This window comes from Castanea sativa, chromosome 10 (assembly GCF_040712315.1).
Source record: "Castanea sativa cultivar Marrone di Chiusa Pesio chromosome 10, ASM4071231v1".
NCBI classification, from domain to species: domain Eukaryota; kingdom Viridiplantae; phylum Streptophyta; class Magnoliopsida; order Fagales; family Fagaceae; genus Castanea; species Castanea sativa.
Window position 1 is genome coordinate 31,889,696 of NC_134022.1, and position 20,644 is coordinate 31,910,339.

Below are 20,644 nucleotides of genomic sequence, written 5' to 3' on the forward strand. Positions count from 1 at the left end.
CACTATTTTTTTTTTTTTAATTTTAAAAAAGGAATATGAATTTGGCACATACAAGACAAGGCACGTGCGCAGTCCATTCGATGCACCTCTGCAATGCTTAAAGTTCAGAAGAGTTGCAGACTTTTACAAAGGCCTTTGATTGGTGTACAACGCTTCTTATAAAAACTAATAATTGATGTACCAGTACTACGCTATATTGCGATAGTTACAGATCATAATTCGCCACAATACAATGAATTAAGACCATAAAGAAGGTGATTATATAGAATCCCACTTTCCTAGAAACTGAACGTAAAGATGATAATTGAGATGTCATCAAGGATTAAAGTTATTGAAAGGAATACGATGTGTACGAGGGAGGGAAATAAATTACTTGAAATAAAATGAAATTGAACTTTTTTTTTTTTTTTTTGAGAAAAAATGAAATGAAACTAAATTGCCTTATTTGAATGTTTTAAAAGATATAAATTAAAAGAAATGAAACATATTTAATCTTTTTCCTTTTTTTTTTTATAGGGTTCTTTTTTCTTTTTTTAAGAGAGAGGAAATGTGGTTCTAACTTCTAACATAAAGGCACAACACAAATTCTTAGTAATTTTATTTGGGAACTATGAGAAGAAATATAAAGAACTAATTTTATAATAACATTATGATTTTACTCTTCATTTTATTAAATAAGCATATGTTATGTTGTTGTTATTATTATTATTATTATGGATTTTACTGATGTGTGTCCTTAAAGTATAGAATAGTAAACTATTTTAAGAAACTTTTTATGAAAAAATAAAAATATTATTAACTTCTTTGCCAACTTTTTTTTAATACAAGATAGAAATTTTACTCTAACCTAATTTAAGTATATATGTGTGTGAAACTCCCTATTGGAGACTTGAACTCCGACCCTTAACCCCCACACCTCACAAGCTCCCTATAAAATGTTTTCACATTAACCGGATCTATTATTATTATTATTAATGAGGTATTATGTAAATGAAGGCAAATAATAAGAAAGGTGTATTGTAGGGTATTTGTAAAATATTAGGGGATAAATCTAACAAATTCACTACAACACTCAAATTTATGCCCCAAAATTTGAGTTAACTATAATAGGAATATACAAAATATTAACTTTCTTGGAATAAATACAGCCTTACCATGAAAAAAAAAAGTACAAGAAGAAGAAAAGAAACAAGAACCTTTTAGCAAACCAACGCAACAGGTTGATCTCTTTGATGTTTAAAGCGGTTGTAGCACCTAAAACTTTTATAAATTAAAATTACTCAATTCATCTCTACATATAAGTATGACTCAACAAAAGAAAGAAAACCCTTTTTTCTTTCTCACACTAACAATTTACAACTTACCTAATTTCTCCCAATATGTGGAATACACATAATACATGCATTAGGTTGTGCACATACCAACCAACAATACCACATTGAACTGATAGCCTATAGCGGCTACCACCTAGATCGGTGTTGGTAGATAGAGAAAAAACTGATCTTGTTAGCACAACATCGATAGATATTTTTCCAACACTGATAAATACATAACCAAACCATTGGTGTGTGTATATATTTATTTATTTATTTTATATGCAAGATGTTTTTATTCTCTTGTTTCAAACCGAATAAGGAGACCTAGCATGGCTAACTTTGGTGTGGGTTACATCTAATTAATTAAGATATATGAAACTCAACAATCTCTCTCTCTCCAACCCACAAAGGAAAGAGACCTATTATCTAGCTCTTCAGTTGGAATTTATGTCGGCCACCTCGACGCAAAGCTCAATCTTCTCATTGGGCACAACCTAATTAGTCAACATATCAACTGGACTTTCTTAGTGTTAATCTTTCTTAGCTTTTATATATATATATATATATATATATATATATATATATAAAATTTTATTCTAACCTAATCTAAGTGTATATATGTGTGAAATTCTCTCTTAAAGACCTAAATCCCGCTCCCTACACTTAGCTATATCACTCGTTATTCTAAAAATATACTTTACAGATTTATTAGGATCTCACATCAATGTGTTATATTCATAAATGACACGTTGATTTTGGAGAAACTATTTCATAACTTGAAACTTCAAGATTTAAACATTTATCGGGATCTCATATCAATGTAATATTATATAAATATATCTTAGTTGCTTCAAAAATTGAAGTATTAAATTTGTTGCTAATTTGTAGCTCTACGGGCACCTTTTGTTACTTCTAAAGAAAAATGTCTAAAATTTAAATTATCTCACCTTCAAGTATTATTTGTTCTCTAAAACCCTCATGTACAATAGATCTCAAGGCATAAAGATAGTTATGGCCACCTAACTCCGTGTGTGTGTGTGTGTGTGTGTGTGTGTGTGTGTGTGTGTGTGTGGGACTAATCCTTCAAATCTCCATTAGCAGTTCTCCATATATTACAAGCATGTGTGTGTGTGTGTGTGTGTGGGAGTAATCCTTCAAATCTCCATTAGCAGTTCTCCATATATTACAAGCATGTGGATCACAACAATCTTCTCATTCATTGAACATTGGGATGATGATGATGATGATGCATATATAACACAATAAGAGTAGAAGTGTCCGTAATTAAATCTTAAAAGTACTACCGCAATTCCATGCAGAAGAAGAGCGCCAAAACAAAAGGACTAACAAGTCACAACGACCAAACGGGGTTCGACAGCAAATTGGGTTAATGGGGACGTTACGTACGTACATGAGTTGAGAGTTGATCGATGGACGTACGGTCTAGACGTGACGTGGGATTCTACAGTTGGCTGAGGTAGTTGGGTAGGCCCGGCCCCACACAGTCACTCACACACACACGTACACGTATCTATCAGTTTCATTTTTCAATTATCAAGCGAGACACTTGTGTTGGAGAGCGCGCCAGCAGGGTGGGTAAAAAAGGGTCACTCGTCTCACAGTCACTCTTTGATGAGTCTATTAATTGTTATGTTTTATGGAGGGTAAAAAACTAAAAAGGTAGCTTCCTTTGTGATTGTCTTGGCCAAAGGCTCTAGGCCTTAGCTCTTAGGTACTTTAATGGGTCCAAACCAATATTAGTCCTAATCCTACCCTAGTGATTCTCAAAAAAAAAAAAATCCTACCCTATTTTTTTCAACATTAAATGTCTTTGGAAATAACCAATTTGGTTCTAGACTTTTGAACACATGCATGCATGCAATGCAACTATTGAACCAATAGTGATAGTGAATGATGAATTTTTATTATTACTATTTTGTTTTATATAAGAAAATGATGTCTTAGTTTTTTGGTTAGAATGTTTGATTTTTTTGTCCTTGAAACATTTCAAAAATAAATCAATAATGTTATAAATTAAATATGAGATCTTTGAGTATATATCACTCTCTAAACCAATAAACCCATCACCTAGATAACCCGGTGAGAGTAGTAAAAAATGGTAATTGTAAAGAAGAAGAAAAAAAAGTTAGGATTGGTCTGACTCTTGTTTTCATTCTTATTTATTTAAGGTTAGGAGAATTTATATCTCAAATGTTTCTATTGAGTTTCAATTACAAGGCTCTTGATTATAATGATCAAATGGTTTAAATCCAACAAAACAAGAAATGCTGTTGTTAAATTTGTCTGGAGTTATGGATTGAAAATTGACATACATTTCAATACTGATAAGTATTAGTAAAACCTTTTCTACTTAAACAAATTTTTATTTAGTAAGATTTAGGTATTACACTATAGGTTTTCAATTGAATTCATCCACATGATTATTGAATTTACCAATGCAGTAAAAATCGTATATCTTCTTTCAAAGACAAATCCAATTTTGTACTTGATCAATGCCATGGTTAAATTTAATTGAGGGACCTAAATATATGACATCTAATAAATAGTTTATAAATTCTACTCAATTCTATAATGCACTGAAAGTACAATGCAAGCCAGTTAAAAAGATCATTCTTTATTATTTATTTAATTTAGAGTCAAAGAGATCTCCAATGCTACGTAGATTTGTCTATCAACAGCTGACAAGTTAATTTACCGACCCTATCTTCATAATAGAAAAGTCTAGGGCTTGAAAGTTGAAACTAAAAAGGCATTTTAATAAAATATTTCCATGTCAGTAGATAAAGAGGCAGTATGTAGTGCCATAGCCCATAGGTGAATTTTGCATAGTCATTATTACAATAATTACAGACAAAGTTCAGTTTAATCACTGGGAGAATAAATTAAATAATGGAGCAAATAGTAATTAACACTGAGTATAGCATTAGTTAAAATTGGGGTTTGCCGACAATCACTGTTGAAATGATATATGGTTAACAGTGGCACCAACTTTAATTCTATAGTAACCCTACTGCCTTTTGAAAAACTTCAAATAAATTAAGATAAAGTATTAACTGTCCCCCCCTATGAACTATACAATTTTGGGAAACAATTGCAGTAATTCGATGTGAGGGTCTCAGATAAATTTTATAGTACTACTAGCTATAGCTAAGCTTAAGAATCTTGAACTTTAAAGGGCAAAGAAAAAAAGTGCCACTTGATCTTGTCCATAATATATAGTCGTGGTTTCAGCTTAGACATGAATGCATTGCATGGTGTTGATAATTTATTAATTATTATTTATATGATATAATTAATATTTAGAGAATTATTGTACGTATACTGTCTATATATCAACGCGCAATTGATAACGTCGGCACCTAAAAATTAATCAGAGGGTCCCACGTTTGGACTGATTGATCTTATTAGGCCCACGTGAAATTGGAGCAATGTTCTTGAAATTGTTGTGTGTATTTGTGTATAGGGTTGGTTGGGTCCTACAATTACATGACCTGCCTAAGATGAAAAGTGAATGAACGGTTCAGATTCAAATTCTATGGCTCTAGCTACTACATTTCATTTCCTCTACGTCTCTCTTTCTATAAGGACCGGCTTAGACGTGAATGTGACGTATAGATATGATTAAAAAAAAAAAATAGTATTCAAATATTTTATGTTGCACACCTTTTCAATTTTGAGATTAAAAATTGGCATATTTGATGGGATGATTTATTTTTTATAATCAAGAACTTCAAGAAGTGTTTCACAGACACATAAGATACACAATAGTTCGCACAGACAAACCATCATACAAACCAAACTCAAAAGCAAATAGCATTTAAAAAATGTTATATTTAATGGAATCATATATATATATATATATATTGGTTCGATTGATAACTCTGTGGTAATAGTATATTCTGAGATCCATTATGTATGTGATTCAAACACACAACCGTCCTCTAGGCCCCTACCACTATTTACCTTTCTTACAAAAAAAAAAATTAGAAGAAAAAAAGCTAATTATTTTAGGCTTTTTTATATGAATTTTTAGGTTTAATTACATATTATATCCCTAGATTTAGTATGTTTTTTTTATTTAATCCATAAATTTATGTTTTTTTATTTATTTAAATTTTCATCTTTAAATTTCCTAAATTTTTTTTCAATGCCATCCTTCTTGATTACCTTTAACTTTACAAAATGACATAGTTTCGTAATTTATTTTCCACTTTTTTCTAAATGCCTTATTATTATTATTATTATTATTATTATGGATAAAGTTTAGTTACAAAATTAGTTGTAGCCTAATACTACAAGCTTACTCTATATCATTTACATCACTACATATTTCAAAAATCTAACCATTAAATTGTATGTTCTTTATGCTCTAACTATTAGATTGCATGTCAAATTTTATGCCAATGGAATATTATTTATTATATGATTTATAAAATTATATTTTATGCATAATTTTAAATTACAATAACTTACAATTTAAACAATTTATTAATGACATAACTATATATCTTTAATTTTCTAAAAAATTTGCAAGCACGGAAAATATTAAAAAAAAATGTAATCTAATGGTAGATTTATCAAAATTCACCTCCATTAACAAGATATTGAGTAAGGTTGTAGTCTTAGGCTATAATCAATTTTGTAATTAAATTTTGTCTTATTATTATTATTACTAGTGTGTAGCCCTATGCATATGCACATGTACAATTAAAAATAATCACAATTATACGATTCAAATTATACCTGTATTTTTTAAAAGAGTTTCAAATTATACATGGTATTGGCTTACATTTTTTTTAAACCATACATTTCTAAAATATATAATGATTTCTCATTTTATATATATATATATTATAATTTAATTTAATTGATTTTAAATTCTTCGATTTTTTTACCTAATAATTCACTTATTACAAAAATTAAATAAGATATATAATGCAAAATTGAGAATCCAATTAAAATCTAATTAGATTTTCACTAAGTTTTCTCTATTAAGAGCATCCACAGCAAATGTCCAAATGCCAAATATTTGGCACATTTGGCACACTAAACACAAAAACGGAGCATTATCAGATGTGTTAAATGTGCCAAATTTTTGCAACATTGAACAGTATCGTTGCAATTTTCCACAGTACGGACAAGATGTTGCAAAACGCGTTTATTATTTTTTTTATTCGACTTTTCTCTCTCCTCTCACTTCTTTAATTGATTTTTTTCTCTCTCCTCACAATCTGTCTCTCTCTCCCAACCAATGTTCTTTCCTCTTCAGATCAGATTCCCAGCTCCTCCCTCAATCTCAAACGTCTTTCTCTCTCTTTGCACCTCAAATCAAACCCAAAAATCTTCCTTGTGGATCTCAATCTCAATCCCTGCCGATCTTGATCTCACCTCTGTCAGCTCCTCCCTGCCGATCTCAATCTCGCCGCCTCACTTTCTAGTCCTCGCCGCCGATCTCGCCAGCCCTCACCACTGATCTTGCCGCCTCATTCTCCACAGCTCGCCCCCGATCTCGCCGCCTCATGCTCTAGCGCTCGCCACCGACATCCACAGCCCTCACCGCCGACCTTCAGATCTCTCTTAATCAGGTTGTGGGTGTGAGATTTGAGATGGGTTTCAATGTGGGTTTTGGGTCGGCGTTTTTTATCGGCGTTGTGTGAGTTGTGGGTCGGTTGGGCTGGGGGTTTTAGGCCGATTGTTGTTTGAGTTTGGGTCGGCGTTTTTTCATCTCTGGTTTGTTGGTTGGTTGAGTTTTTTTTTTTTTTTTTTTCCCCCTCTTTTTTTGAGGTTTTTGGATTTGAAATTTGCTGGTGTTGTTGCTGTTGATGTTGTTGGTTTGTTGCTGTTGTTGCTGTTGTTGATCGGCGTTGATGTTGTTGCTGTTGCTGTTGCTGTTGTTGATGATAATAGGGAGGAGAGAATATATTATTTTAATGTGTAGTAAATATTATTTTAATGTATAGAATTGAAAAATAAAACATCTGATAAATGGGATGTTGTAAAATGATGTAGTAAAATAATAAATTAGGGTTTTGGTGTGTCAAAATGACTTCTTTTTTTTTGCAACATCTATTACGGATGCTCTAACACACATTAACCAAACCCTATATATGGATTTTGTTAATGTGTGCCCTAAGGACACACAATAATTAATTATTTTTAAAAATATTTTTTCGAGAATTGAAAAAATATTAACAATTTTTTCAATTCTCAAGAAAATATTTTCAAAAATAAATGACTTAATGTATGCGCTGACATATATATTATGTTCTCATCTCAACCACCCCAAATTCCTCCTCTCTTCCCCCACTGCCCCCCTTTACTACTTTTCACCAGCTCATTATTACCACCCCCACAATCACGCAGTCAAATCTCCAACTGTCACTCCAAACCCAAACCCAATCTTGATGTGATCACATCCCAATCCCTACGCCACGTAAATTCCACAATAACACCAATATCGTAACACCTCAGTTCTTAATTTTGTTGGAGATATACAATTATTCGATTATTGTTATTATTAGAGATGCATTATTTAATAATTAAATATATGTTCAATAATAATTAGATTAGATTAATATTGGGTATTCATGGTAATTCGAATTAGGGCCCTTGTGCTGTTGTGCATTTTGAAATGATTGATTTAGGCCGTTTAAGTATAGACATAAATATGTTAAATTTTTATATGAAGTGATTATTAGGGGAATGATCCAAAGAAATCCTTAATTTTTTTATGAAAAAAGAAAAGATCCTTATTTAGAAAGTCAATATTTTGCATACTCAATGACTTCATAATTTCTTTTTTTTTCCTCACACATTATTAACCCTAATGTATAGAAACCATGTGGGCGTGCCGCATATTAAATAGAAGGCAGAGAAATAGGTGCCGCACCACAAAAAAAAAAAAGGCCAAAATTGGCTGTACGTAGAGAAGAAAATAGAAAGGAGAGAGCAAAGTGTGACCGTCTTTGAAAAAGATAATTTGTGTGTGTGAAAGCAAAGAAAAAGTCTCTTATTTACTCTCTCTTCCTCATCTAGTGAACCAGTTACTCTTCCATTAATTTTTCCACAAGCATACTATGAGCACCCCCAAAGAATATATGGCCCATGAATTCCTTCACGTCTGCCACATGAACAACTTGCTTAGAGATGCTAACACATGAGTTTGGGAATATGTCACTAATTTAAAAGTTATGATGGAAATTAGGAGTTAACACTTGGTTTTAAGTCCAAGAATCATGTCTTTGACCACTACATAGAAGTATAACTTAAAAGAACTATGAGTCTAGAGTTAAAGTATATGTTTGAGATGGAGTTAGGCATCTTAACCCATTTTATCTATTAGATTAGACCTCACTTTTACCTCCTAGCCATGTTCAAATAAGGTTATCCTGAGGGGGATCTCTCCAAAGCAAGCATCATATCTTTATGTAAAATATTTAGATTGTCACACTAAAGCTAACAAATATTATAAATCAAGGTGGGTGTTCGTACTTCTAGAGTTTATCCTAGTGGCATGTGTCTAGCATATACATCTACCCTAAGCAAGTAATAATTCAAAATTTAGAAAGAGTTGCCATACACATATGTATATATGAAGAAAAGTGAGAAATTATGGGTCTAGTATCTAACAACTTCCGAAAAACCCAAACTGACCACACATTTAGATATCCGTTGTCCTAACTAGAAAATTTGTGGGCATCAAAAACTGCACTCCCCGAGACAGGGAATGGTTAGATTGACAAACAATTTACTTATATGAAAATACAAAGGGGGAATTAACACTATACAATGGAAGACTTGATCAATTGATTTCATTCACTCCTTCTATTTCATACTACACTGGAATATTACAATAGGAATATCTCTTTTCCCGTTGAATGACACCTTCTTACTCTCTCTTTGACAGACAGATCCCCTCACTCTTTTCTATTTCCAAAAGACCTTTTTTTTTTTTACTTGACTCTCTCTCCCCTTATATAGGTGCATGCCCTGTTCTTATCCCTACAGCTATCATGTCTCCAGCTGACTTTCCAATGATATTTTCTCCTCCTTAATCGGTTTCCTCCCTTCCTTTATCCTGAAACTTTGACTTCTAAGGGTGTTTGTACTGTGGATTCAGATCCTCTAGAGTTCTTAGGGTACTCTACCAAGTAGAGTTCATTAAATCCTAACCACTCTTTAATGATTTAATGGTCTAGATTTCGCCATGTCAGCATTTCATTAATAATCATCTTAATTGTTTTGTTTACAACATTATTTTATTATTTCAAGAATATTATTAATGAAATACTGACATAGCAGAATCTAAACCATTAAATCATTAAAGAGTGGTTATGATTTAATGAACTCTACTGGTAGAGTACCCTAAGAACTCTAGAAGATCTGAATCCTTGTACTGTTCAGGTTGCCTTACTTGCATTTAATGCAGTAAGAGTTAGGTGAAAACCCCCTCATTAATGTAGAGATAAAGATCTTTTGCCTTCTTGCAGGTTCTGAAAGATTCCCCGAGGTGTTAGGTTTTCCTTGGAAGTGAGATGTGGGATCTCCCATGCTACTCACCTTGGATATAGCTTGGCTTCGTTATCTTGCTGCTCCTTCTCTAGGTATGATTTACAAAGGCTCCTAGCTTCCTTAAGTTTCTCGGGACTTCAATCCTTATAACTTTATTGAGCCCCTCTATTAACTTGAACATGGCTCAATTCACTCCACGGGTCCCAATTGACATCTGAGCTTTAAGCCCCAAAAAAGGGGGAAGGACTCTTCCACTTCCCCACAAAACTCATTCATTTAAATTTGGTCAATATACAAAACATCAATTCCACATTGCTTGCTAAAGACCCAATTTGCTTTTCTAATTTCAAATCCTACCAAAAAATAAAAGAAGGAGAGGAAATTGAGTATAAGGTATGCAAAAAGAAGAGGCAATGGCAGAGGAGAGGGTTAAAAAAAAGGTAAATTGGAAAATAAAAATGAAGTTACGTGGTCCATTTAGTGTGAAGTAGATGGAAGGAGAAGGACCTCAAAAAATATATATCGATAAAAAAAATTTTTAAAAAAAAATCCTCATTATACAGATACAGTTGAGTCATACACTCATACTTTTAGACCCACTTTATGATGTGGATTACCATTTTGAGAGATGCTAACAAAGGCGATGGGAAGAGTTCCAAGAAAAATGAATAACCTCTTTGGTACGTACTTCCCTTTTTTGGCTTTTGCATCTGATCTTTACATAGGGGCAGAATGATTAGGGGACTGGCCCTATGGTGGGGTCTAATTGGACTCACCACACATATTCATAGACTCCACCCCGTACCATACATTATCTATTTCCGCGTTTAATCTTTTTCTTTTTTTTTAAAAAAAAAATCTTGTGGGGATGAGCATAAAATTGGCATATATAGCTCTTTGATTTCAGGATGCTCAAGATGTATACAGAGTAATTAAAAGATCTAACGGCAACTATTTTATACCATAGATTGTAATTGATTGTTATTTAAAGTCACTTACGTCAGAATTGTGACAAAGTTGGAGCAAAAAAACGGTGATCATGTATCTTTTTTTCATCTCCATGTAGCCCAGCTGAGCCACCTGAAGGGACATGTATAACGTACCAAACACACCTATATTTGATTGAGACCAGATCCGATCATTAGCACACCCGTGCAAGCAGTGAACCTGGACAACTGAAAGTTCACAGCCACATTTATGGTTGAGTCTTCATGTCATTCAATTGACACCCTCTGGTAGGCCACTGTCTGTTTCTTTCAGTCAAAACTGTCCTACTGCTCAAATTGTCACTATTTGGGTGAATAGCTCAAATTCTCAACTGACCTTTGCACATTTTGGTCTCTTAAGGAATTCAGGCTGTTTGTTTCATTTTTTTTGATAGCTCAAAACTCAAATAGGCATGGACTTGGTAGTTGGCTGTTAGTAAAGTGCATGTCACTATACTTTGGATGTCCGTATGACACGACCTCAAATAATTGTGGTATTTGGAAATGACTAATTCTAAGAACACACTTTTTATCATATTTTTTGTTTCACAATTATCTTAATTTCTTAATTTTATGAGGAAAAAAGAAAAGAAAAAAAGAATGCCATTAAAGTTCTTTTAATGGCAACTAATTAATTAAGCTAATAATTAATAAAATGAAACATCAGTTATTTATTTTAATTTACTATGAGTTAGAAGCCAGAAAATGTGTAGTAAATGAATTTGAACCAAAATTATAAATCATTGCCAACTTGGTGGAGAAACTTTATTTAATTTGGGTACCGTTAGAAAATAGGAATTGTTTAAAATCTAAGCATGCATGTAGACAATGGTTGACTAAAGGAAACAGCTCATCATGTGCTTGAATATGATAAGCTCACGGGAGTATATGATGAGGTGTGGAGCTTAACAAGTAGTATCTCTTTTTTGGGTTTTTATTAATTAATTTTATAATTTGATTCTTATTGGATGTGTGAACTGGGACATTGCTAAGGTCAATAAAACCTCATAATGGTGTTTACAAGCAGACAAACAATACTACGAAAACGAAACAAAGACTTCTCTACCTTTCTCTTTATTGGGGGTTTTCCTAGAAAGCGTTCAGAGTTGCTAAAATTCTATTAGTAATAATTTTTTTTTTCCCTAATTGAAAAGCTTGAAAGAGGAAAGAGAAAGAGTTGAAGATGCTCCTTGGTGGCTCTGGTTGTCTGTATGTATGTACAGTTCTAGTCGTGAACAATGTTTTTTTTTTTTTAAATTAAAGTTTTGATAATAATCCAAGCAAAAAAAAATGGAATATTTCTATAATGAAATTCTAATTAAAACAAGTTATATAATGATAATAACATATAATGATGTTAGAAATCGTCTGCTGGATTACTTATCCAATTCAATGCTTTTGATGGGTTTTTAAGATTTGCAAAAAGAAACAAAATTGATCAAAAAGACTACCGAGTTGTGCCCGGTAAGGGAGCTTCTAATATTTGAATTAGTATCAGTCCATATATATAGTATATAGATGGTGTTTTTAAGTCTTTTTCACATATCTTAGCGAGACAGATTGTCTATTTTATAGATGACTTAGGTAGCTGTCGAACATAGTTGGAAATGATTATTATCCTAAGTGTAACATTCTATATCTTGATGGAAATTTAAGACCTTTTTTATGGTCGTTATTGAATATGTTTGAACAATTATTCATCTTTCTTTTACGGCTTACTAATGTTGCATAATGGACAAACTTCATGATTTTTATGTACTCATCAACGTGTATTGAAGATTGAATGTTTGCACATATATAATACAAACGGGTAAGTCCAAGAATGTTCGTGCTGCAACCTCTTAAAGATAATATATATATATATATATATATATATATATAATTTGTGTGTGTGTGAAGTCAACCTTGTGTTAATTACTAGCAAAGAATAAGGTTTTCCTATGTGCTTGTAAGTCGCCACTCCATAAATGATAATTATGCCATTTTATGAGATTGGTAAGTGGCAACCAAAAAAAGTGTTAAGGGAGAGAAATAAAGCAGCTTGACAATATTTTCAAGTGGCAAGCACACATAAAAAAGTCCAAGAAAAGAGGAAACATTGGTGACCTCACATGCCTTGAACTTATAAGATGAGCTATATTCCACCTTATTAAGTCAATATGGAAAATTGATCTTCTCTCTATATATATATGAAAAAATGGAGTTTGGTATTGACATATAATCCTTAGCTTACTTGAGGAAGATAATACCTACTTTGCATGTAAAACGTCACGTGATAGTTTGTGTAGAAACTAGAAACATCTTATAAATTCATTTTTGGGGCTTACAATCTTCCAGTATGAGGTTGGAAAAGGTTCAATCAAATGTATTGAATATGATTATTGTGAAAGCCACGTATCATATATATATGATAATATGAAAGTAGCTATAGTCCAGTTCAAACGAAAGCGATGGGTAAGAAAAGAGAACTCATATCATAATTATCAAATTCATGGGGTGTAGTTTCAAGAGTATCTGTCGGTGGCGAAGTACAATCCAACATGTGTATGTGTATATATGTATATATATCCCCATTCACATCGAAGCCATAGCCTTCAAATTAAGGTCCCACCCTCAAATAAATAGTGCATACGTTGATGAAAGTTATAGGACTATAGGTCGTTTTAGTCACAAAACCACTTTATTTTAGATTTTTATAGACACCCATATGATTAGTTATGAACACATACTTGTCAAACCAAAAGGAAATGAAGAAGAATTTTTGGACACTCAGAAAATAGCTCAACACAAGTAAAATTAATGAACCAGTAAAGGTTGTAAATTTCATATATAATTTTTGGATGATATATAATATATGATGCAAATCAATTTAAGCCATTTTAGTCTCTCCCTAATTCAACTACATTAATCCTTTGCTACTTCCATTCTTTTACGTTGAAACATGTATAGGCAGAGCAAAACAATCCATGTTAATTAAAATTAAAGGTCAATTGGCCTTCAATCATCATCACCCTCATAAAAATTGTATCCATTCCATAATTTGAGACAGTTCAGGGCCCAGAAAGATGGCGCATAGATTTAATATCTGCACTGCGGAGCACATGGAAATGTTGTGTAGTGACTGGTATCTAATGGGTCCACTCTAAAAGCTCCATATAATTTCTTTTAAATGCAGAAAATTACACCTCATGAAATACATTTTAATTAATTTATATTAAGTTGCTTACTAGTTCCTTGTGAAAATATATACTTTTTTAAAAAAAATATTTAATCTTGACAAGCCCATCATACCAAAAATATATATATAATTTGTTATTTCTTTATGTCAAAATGATTGACAATTCATATGAAGTTTCTAAACTCGATATTTTCGAATCTTTTATTTAGATTCCAAAAGGTTTCACAACTCAATGCGGGCCACAGCCTAGACAGCTAATGATTTGCATTAAAAATTTAAAATAGTGCATAATAAAAATAAAAATAAAAAGTTCTTTTTTCTTTAATAATTAAAACCTGTTTAATAGGTAAATAAATTAATAACGTTGTATGGCTTTGTATTAGTGCAATTATCAATTATTTATTTGCTTTATAATTTGTTTCACGTCCAATCTTTCTCACTGGTTGTCAAATTAGCGTGGCTTGCTAATATACCTTTAAGTTTTTTGGGTAAATGATTTTATCTAGGCCCCAGTGAAAAATGGAAACAGTGAGGATTAGAGGATTAGAAAATTATTATTAAAAAAAAAATGAAACAGAACTTGGCATGACTCTTTAACTTTATATAATTAAACAAAATTAAGTATATTTATATACATTTATTTGGAATTGAATAAACATTCTTAAGAGAATAATTTCGAACCATCATACCGCTGTACTTCAAATGATTGGAAAAAAAAAAAAATTAATCCCAAAACAGCATATCTTATATTCGTTTATTTTATTCCCATTGTCGACATATGGAAGTTTACTGAAACAAACAAACTATAAGCTTCTCTTCACCGTGTTTTGCGCCTATTCAGTAACTTTAATCCTTTCTTTTTATTTTAATTTAAGGTCTTAAAGTTGATTTTTTTTTAAGTTTTTTTTTTTTAGGAAGATTTTTTTTGAAGTTTAAATATCAAAATGTGGGGTAAGGGTGTAACAATCTTGATATTTTAAACTTTTTAGCGAAAAAATATGGACATTATAAACTACTAACTTCAATTTTGTTCTTTTTTTGGATTTCAAAATGGTATATTTAAAATAACTTGTTAGGGTTTATACATGTGTTAGAAAATCCCAATGTCAAAGCATATCAAATTTGGGTTGTATCAATAAAATTGTGTTAGAGTTGACTCTGGTTTAAAAGATGTTTAAAAAGGACAAAGTTTCTATTCCCTCAAAGATGATAAATTGTCAATATTTTGCCCGTATCTTTTACAGGGTGATAAATTTCCAAGTGAAACTTATTTCTTTGAAAAATGAACATTCAAGACTATAAAAATAATAAATATTTGACCCAATTTGAATTTGAAATTAGTGAGATATAATTTTTAAAGTTAGCACAATTGTATTGTCTCTGAGGTTTTTTCTTAACCAAATTGCAGCAAACAATACACCAAATTTGAAGGCCAGGCGATTTAAGCTAATGATTTCCTATATAAAACCAATCCATGTTGCACAAATTGAGTGAAGAGAGACTGCATCAATATTACATTGAGAGCAAACCTTCTTGACCTTACACAATTCAAAATTCCTCTCCTTAAAGTATTTCTTCTTGTGAGATTTTTTAGACCTTCTCCTCGAGTTTAATTTTCAGAGGTTTTTTTTTATTACTTTTCATTTTCATTACCAAATTAGTGTGTTGTTTATTGCTTTAGATTTGTTATGCTATAACTGTAAGTATATTTTGTGATAATGTGACAATTATAATGGGGGAGAAAGCACTTAAACCTTATATGTTTGAAATACTAGAAGGTGTCAATCAGTTAAGGTTTGCTACAACTATAGTTTTTTTTTTTTTATATATATATACAAAATAGAATTTCTACTCTAGTCTAATCTAAATGTATATGTGTGTGAAGCTCCCTCCTGGAGACTTGAACTCCGGCTCTTGCCCCTCACACTTTACAAGCATTTATACCTGTGAAGTAACTATCGCACTAAGGGTGTGCGGTAGTCAACTGTAGTTGAATTGCTATGTTGCACTATTTATTTAGACTAAAACAATACTATTAAATTGATCTTATTAACAAGGGTGTGGGGTTAAAATTAATTTTTTTACAATTGTTCTTATTAACAAGTATGAAAAGAAGCATAGAAGTATAGAACAGAAAATATGGCTAAAATTAAGGGTTTTAATTTTGTTTTATTTGGACTATTTTAACCCCATTATGTGGCTTTTAGTTCCTATTTGTGGAGTAAAAAAATTAAACTCTATTTAAAGGATTTTTTTAAGATTTCAAAGAAGAGCAAATAGTTTTTTTCAAAAACTTTAAAAATTTACTAATTTCCCCGTATTCACTATTATTATTTCATAAGAAGAATGTTAAGAAATGAGGGGAGTGTAGGACCGTAGGTGCATATTTAAAAGCACAGAAAAGTGAACGCTAAATATGAATTTTTGTGGTTCAATGGATATTGTTCGGTCTCCCCAACTACAAGAACCTAAATACGAATCCCCCAACTTGTTCTAAGCAAAAAAATAATAAAATTTTTTTTTTTTCTTTCAATTGTAATTGATGATGCAAGAATTAATTTGCACAGCCAAGAGCATTTGCACCAGTATGTGTATGATAAAAAAAAAGTGTCAAATTTACACATTCAAACTCTAAAATCACTCACATCAGTCAAACTAAAGATGTGTAAATTTACAATGTTAGAGCATCTACATCAACGGATGTAAACCTTTGCATAATACAAAAAGATAAAAATTTGACACATTTTGTCTCAAAAATGCTCCACACCAATGCTTCTAAAAGTGTGCATATTTGCACATTTGCTACAGTAACCGTGCATATATGCATGGTCACTATAGCTTTGTATTTTATTTTTTTAATAATTTTTTCTCTCGCTTCTTAAGTCATATTTTCTTTCTTCTCCGTCAACTCTCTCTCCCTTCGCCACCTGACTCTCTTCCATCTCAATCTCCTCTATACAAATCATCAATTCCATACAAATCATCAAACAAAACCTACATCTAGATCTTAACTCATCAAACCCATATGGTTTTCTTAAATCTAAATCTCAAACTCATCAAACTCATTTACAAAACCATATCATCAAACCCATATACAAATATATGTGAATCATCAAAGAAGAAGAAGTGGTCAAGATGAAGAAGAAGAAGTAGCGGCTATAGACGTAGCAAAAAAAAAAGAAAAAGCAATGACAGCATCGAATAAGCAACAGCAACAACAACAAACAACGACAAAAATAGATGAAGGAAATGGAGGCCTAGCCATGGAGGTTTGCCTTTGTGGTGGCTATTTGAGTTTGGGCTATGGAGGTTCAGCCAGGGAAGTTTTGTGGTGGTCTGAACTCTGAATAGAAGAGAGCTGAGAGATGAGAGAACGTGTGAGAGATAACATGTGAGAAAAAATAAAGGTAATAATAATAATAATAATAAATGAATATTTAAATAAAAATGGGTGTATAATAGATAGTCATATGTGGATGTTTTGTAAAAGTTACCGTGTAAAATAAAAAAAGTAGGTTTTTATGCTAAAATAAAAGAGAAATTTTACACATACTAATGCGGTTTCTCTTACTACAATAATTGTATAAATATACACAATTAAGCTATAGCTTTGTATATCGTTTAAAAAAAATTCTCTCACCTCTTGTCTCATCAAATTCCTCTCTCTCTTTATGAAGATAATAATAAACAAAGAATGAAGAATGATTATTTAAATAAAATAGAATGTAGAATAAAAAATCTGACGTGAGGGTTTTGAAAAATGGTTGTGTAAAATAAAAAAATAAAAAGTAAATTCTTATGCTAAAATAGATAGGAATTTTTGCACAAATTGATATGAATGCTCTAATCTAGTCTTCAAACAATTGCAAAAGAGAAGAAAGAGAATTGAAGAAATTATCGGGTTGAGCCCAATGGGAAGTCTTCGATGCCTAAGCCAACAAAAGATTTGACACATGTTTCATATCATATCATATATATATTGAGTTTATATGTTTTTGTGCACCTTTTTGTGTAATATAGATTGTAGAGCCCCTTTTTTTTGGATTGAATGAGAACATGCAATTAAGTAATAGGAATCTTTCTCCAAACCAAGACAGTTGATTGCTGATTAAATGAATTCCTTATTTCGATTTTAACCTAAATATGGGTGAGATTAAATTTCTTAAGTTTTAGTTGACTAAACTTTATGGTTACTTAATTATAATAAGTAATGTCTATTGGTGGACAATGCGAGATATATAAGAACCTAGGTTTAGGGTTCAATTCATCGTCCCTCGTTGAATACCACGCACATGGAGTATACATGGGAGAAAAATGATTGGAATGTTCAGAATTTAAAAGCATTATGCAATATTAGTTTTCTAGCCAGAAGTTGAATATCGTGAATTTTTCCATTTGAATTGTCAGATCGATACATTTGTTTAGCAATCATTTTAAAGTAATCTCTATTTTTTTTTCTAATTTCATATTTGCCATTTTATCTTAAATATCTGAGCACATTGACATTACAATGTGATATAATCTGTGCCTAAGATGACAGAATAGCATTATAAAGTTTTCATTCATGATTCATCCATGTTGTAATTTGCTAGTTGGTTCGTATAAGTCAGCTATATCTTGGGAGAGTAATCCATGACTCAAATTGATGAATCTCCTTTGCATTTATTTAAAAGTGCAATCTTACATAACGGAGTAAATAGAGTATTTATTATTTGAGGAGTTAACAAGAAAAAGAAAAAGTGATATTAATTTCATATCTTTCTTATAATATTAGTGGGTTTCTATAAAATAAAATAAGAAATAGTGGGAGTATGGTTATCCATGCCATTTCAACAATTAACATAATGCATGTCATCCATATTTCAAAGGAAGCTATTCATGATTCAAAAGGAAACTGTAATTCTCTCCTGTACTTTTTACTGATAAATTGATTGAAGGAGAAAGTATATTATGTGAGCTTAATATCACGAGCACTCATCCTTTCCATGGAAAAAAATTAAAAAAAAAATAACTTTTAAGTTTTATTTAGTGCTTTTAAGAGAACGCGTGCATCAAAGATTCGTTACGAACGGTCAAAATGGTGATTATCTCCCACACCAAATGTATGATCTCTCTCGCAATGTGTGGACTCTACAGTTGTGTGAAACTCACGTTATAAAAAATACAATCTATATATTTAATGCATGAGATACCTTCTCTTGTCAAAGAGCTTTAAAGTCTCAAAAATTCTATCAAAGAAAATACTTTATAATTGTTTTTACCAACACTAACAACTTTTTAGTAACTGTTTTTTTAGGCTTCATTTCTTTTGATGTACAACATTTTTCAACAAAAAATAATTCAACGAGGAAAACTAATTATTTTTTGGTATTTGGTTGCATATTTGGAAAACATTTTTGTATGTTTATTTGGGGTGAAATTACTCTAAAAACACCGTCGAAATCACCACTGCCATGTCCCAAATCCATCATACACCGTCACCAAATTTAAAAACTCAATCAAATTAGATCAAAAACCAAAATGAGGCCATCAAATGCGTGTTTAGAGAGTGAGTTTTAGAGACAGAGGGATGATTGAGTGAGATCGTGAAAAAGAAGGAAGCCATCAAAGGCTGACTAGCACGGAGAACCATGGAATTGTCATAAATGGAGTTGTGCGAGGTGAAGGGAGGGAGGGAGGGAGGGAGGGAGGGAGGGGGGGAGGAGAGGTGTTTGTGAGAGAGAGAAAAAGGTTTTACACCCAAGCATAGGCCTAAAACATTTTAAGCCTCTCTCAAAGGCCATTTTTTGGGTCAACCAAAAATATTTTCGGTTTAATCAAGATTTTACATTGTACCAAACATTTGAAAACAATGAAATCATTTTGGAAAAAATATTTTACACCTCGTGGCCTAAGCAAAAGCTTTGCTTTTCTCCATAATCTTTAATTGGCAAATACTGCCTTAAAGAATACATACATATATATAAGTAAAAAAAAATTATTTTCATTCGTACAAATTTTCATGTGAAGAATGGTTTAAGTGGTGTAGATAAAGGTGCTCACGACAGCTGTGTGATTGTAACGACGGTGGGACGGTGGTGATTTTAATAAGGTTTTATGATTGAACTTAATTACTAGTTTAAAGCATACTTGGTGTTAGGTTGTAATAAATCTACCTTTGCGCCCACTAATTAGTTATGTTCATACATATTGATAATGATAGGGATTTGGTAGAGTAGTAGGTTATATAAACAGGCATTCGTATAATTATAAATACTATAAAATGTATATCCAAACATGGTTTTTACTTCACGACAGAGGACAATCTCTTCAAAGCACTTGTTTCCCAATTTCACTGAATACAATTCCCTTAGTCACCTTCAATGTTCGTATATATTTGGTCTCGTCACTATAGTTAGATAAATATAATCAACTTTGCCCTATGGTCGTAGCCAGGAAGGGAAAGTCTATTTTTCATGAATTTGCACAAATCCAAGAGCAAGAAAAGAAAAATCAGAGAGAGTTTTAGAATCCAATTGGAAACCATATTGGTAGAAGTAATCTCCTAAATTGAGTGGATTTGATCAAGAAAAAAGTTTTGTTATACATACTCTATTTTTGAAAATGACCAATACATACTGTCTTTCCACGTA